The sequence below is a fragment of the Cyprinodon variegatus genome, unplaced genomic scaffold (genome assembly GCF_000732505.1).
Source record: "Cyprinodon variegatus isolate N-32 unplaced genomic scaffold, C_variegatus-1.0 Scaffold814, whole genome shotgun sequence".
Lineage (NCBI taxonomy): Eukaryota > Metazoa > Chordata > Actinopteri > Cyprinodontiformes > Cyprinodontidae > Cyprinodon > Cyprinodon variegatus.
This window is the reverse complement of record NW_015151267.1, coordinates 203,478-207,264: the sequence shown is the minus strand read 5'-3', so window position 1 is coordinate 207,264 and position 3,787 is coordinate 203,478. Positions and strand designations below refer to the sequence as shown.

The 3,787-nt window shown below is 39.8% G+C and overlaps 1 protein-coding gene across 1 annotated transcript in view; it reads right to left on the bottom strand.

Moving 5' to 3' along the window:
- The window catches only part of LOC107098829 (teneurin-1-like), a gene marked incomplete at its 3' end in the record, with an annotated part of 205,708 nt that overhangs the window by 169,124 nt on the left and 32,797 nt on the right, over positions 1 to 3,787 (bottom strand). The window lies entirely within an intron of this gene.

Below are 3,787 nucleotides of genomic sequence, written 5' to 3'. Positions count from 1 at the left end.
CCCCGGTTCTGATGGAGGTTTTTCCTGTTTAAAGGGAGTTTTTCTCTCCACTGTCACTGCAAGCATGCTGCTCTGTGTGAGGGATTGCTGCAGTAACTGAGCTCCTTTCTCAGCCTGGAGGAGTGATTCCTGTAAAGTCAATGAAAGGAGCCGAGTTTCCTTAGAACATTTTTTATCCCGTCTATCAGCATAATTTGAGCATAAATGTTAATTGGAACAATATAAAACAACTGAACTGAATGAATTTATTTATTGGTTTTCCTGATGCTGTTTGCAGCAGCGTGTGTCTAAGAAAGAGCCTTTTGAATAAAATCTGTTTTTCATTCCTGTACTCCCACCTAACAATGCAGCACATCTTTTTTATTGTGGTCAAACACATAAAATATAAAACATGCAGGAGATTTAAGAAGCAAAGAAACAGAATGTGAACAAAATGTAAATAGGGGATATATTCCTATGTAAAGCACTGCAAGCATCGGGGAAAGAAAGGAGCGATGCTTGAGGATGCTTGAGGATTTTGCAAAGTTTGGAGAGCAATGGAATGTCATGTGACCTATGAAATCTGTGCATAAACCAGCTTTCCTGGTGCACTGTTGCAGAAAAGCAAGTGCTTTCAACATTTAAATCCTCCCTTTCACTCCTGTCACTTCATCCCTCCTTATGCTTTTTTCGTCTGAGCATCCTCTCTCTGCCTCCAACGTCTTTGGGGCTTTTTATTCCGACCCCGGATGAGGATGGAGTTCCTTGTGTTAAATGCTTTTCTGCATATGCACACAGCCATCACAAATTGATTACCATGTAATGCTGCAGGCACTCCCAGTTTCCTTCACAGCCTCACCTCTTGCATGGCTAGATTTTCTTTGAGGTTTATTACATGTCCGACCTGCCCATCATTAAACTGCAGCACCCCCCCGTGACACAGACAGGCACATCTTAAACCCTCCTCTCATTTTTAGTCTCTGTGTCAGTCTCAGCACTGAAGCAGCTTCTCCTTCACCTGTTTTAACCTCAGCTGCTCATTTTCTTTTATTCTCATTCTAATTATACCATTACATTACCATTTCTATTCTCTCATTTGCATTTCTTGCTCGGCCTGTCTCTTATTTTTCCATCTCTAATTCTCTTTTTTCACCTCTCTCCTCCTGTGTCACCCTTTCTCTTCTCAGAGGCTGAATTTGTTCCACCTTTTTTGCGGCACATAAACAGACAGTGCCCTTGGGGATGGGTTGGAGAGCTCGGCTTTTGTTTGTGTGCTCCTCTAACTAACTCTCCATCTGCAGGGAGCCCAGCCAAGCCCAGCAGTGCACGACAGATAGCTGGCACCATCCCAGACTCTTCTCTAGTTGGCCCTGTATCATCATCCCCGCCTCTCAGCTTCTCCTCCTCCTTCCAGGCAACATTCTTCCCACAGAGGCTTTTGTCAACTGCCCTCCAGCAGTCAGTCAGGCACTGTAGACATGTGACCTCTTCAATTTCTCCTCCTTAGAAGCGTAAACCAAACCCTGCCCCTGTTTGCCATGGATATTCACTGCTTGTTTCCAGCCACTGGACTTTCCCCCCAGCAGCATCGGAAGGATCACCTCCTATACAAGCTTACCAAATAACCTATAGCGCATTTTCTGGATTAGGTTACATCAAAGAGCCTTCAAAGAGAGCGGAGCTTAAGCATTAGCATTGCTTCAAAAGCACAGAGTTTCAATCATGTAATCGCCCAGGGCTGGAATGTAAACCTTTGAAAAAGGTGAAGCATTTTTTGTTGCAATCCCTTGTAGGAAATTCGATGTCATCATCATAATGAGACTAGAGGGAAAACCAACGACACAGAAGTGGTCTGACTCCTCCATAGGCTTACTTCATAAAAATACAACCAGCTCATGAGAAAAGGCGATCCGTGAGGTCAAAGAGAACTGGAACCAGGTCTCAGCAATAGAAGAAATGGCTTCAGGTCATACCTGACTGGAAGCAAAGCATTAAAAGCTAAATTCAGGGTCTATAAACACCAAGAGATCAGAGAAAGGCGTTCTCCATCCAAAGGGAGCGAGAACAAAACCAATCAGTTCAGTCTGTTCCCCGTGACGCAAACCGATCCGTCCTGGAAGCACCATCCATCCTGCACGACAAGATTTACATGCGGGTGTCCATTATGCTACTAAACGTACTTATTTAACTCTCTAAAGAATGCTAATACGCATCTTTAAAAATGTTTTATGACTTTTGTGAGACAATTTTGATGCTTTTTACATTTTCTGTGTTAAACTGCATCTCTGACGTCATCATGGAACACGCTCAGAGCAGTAAATCTGATTAAAGCAGGTTTATCTGCATTTTAGTTTGTTCTTTCTTTAGATTACGCACCATATACATACACACTATATCTATGCACTATTTGCACCATTCGCACTACTGTTTACATATTTAAATATTTTAATATTTAATTATATCTTATATATTTAATTAATATTTTTATATCTTAAGTTTTTATTTCTATTTTTATTTTATGCTATGGTTCATTATATATTTTTTTTATATTTTATTATGCACGGTGGGGTTGAGAGGACTGAAATTTAATCTGTGTTGTATGTTTACCATGTAGCACATTTGACAATAAAGTTGAATTGAGTTGAGATACCATAATTTTAACAGGAAAGGAAAACATAAAACTCAAAAAGACTCGATTTATGTTTAAATCCAAAGCCGATAAAGTTCGCTCCTGGAAGCTAACTGTGCAGATCGGGCACAGAGGAATAAAACAGGAAGGATTTTAATGCATTTATTTTATCAGGAAATACATCATTAACATTTAACACATTATAGTTTAGTACGCTTACTAATTTCCGGGAGGGAAAATGTAATTTAGGTCTTTTTAACAAAATAAAATCGAGGGCGACCCGGATGGATATCTGGATGATGATGAGCTGACGGCGCAGGACGGATGGCGGTTCCGGGACGGATCGGGGGGGTGACACCCCGATGATTTAAAAGCTCTGGTTCTTGATCTCTGCTCTGGATGGATGAGTTTTCTCTAGAGGTCTGAAATGTTATCTCATTTAAAGAGTAGAAATACTCCATTGGCTTACTTATCTTATTTACCTTCTACTTAATTTAGAAAATATTGAGTTATTTCTAAATCTTGTTTTCAGTGAAATTTAGCAAGAAGAATTATTGTGTGATTCTTTTGCTGCTTAATTCAGAGGCAGAAATGGAAGTCAACATTTCATAGCAACTGGAAAATCATCTTATTGTCTTCAGCATCTTAGTGAAAGAGTTTGCATTGCTGAAACATAAAAAAATGAAAAGTGTCTGCTTCAAAGTCTGTCAGCACAACAGGGCGCCTCGAGAAGTGTTTTCTGTGAAGATAGAAACCTAAAGCGCTCACCTTCATATCTGGGGCTCATAAGAACATGTTAAAGTTAACAAGTCATTTGCTTAGAGTAACCAGGAAGAGCTTCGTCTGTCAATCTTTCCTTTGATGAGAAATGTTTCGCTTTAATACTGAAAGATCTGATGCTGTGAAATCCTGTCACGGCCCCACACTTTATACGTTTGACATCAACAGCTTGGTTTCATGATATCAAGGTCTTTACAAATAATGTTGAACTAAAAATAACTGCAGTTTTTTCTTTTTGTAATCGGTGGGAGAGAAACATCAAAATGATCCAATCGTTCCTTTAAGGAAAAGTCGCTCATATTCACAATTTAAACTTCTACGTCCTGTTCAATAAATGATCAGTGTTTTTAATTCAGAGTAATTTTCATGTGAATGTGCTTTACTGGAGGCATCCATGTT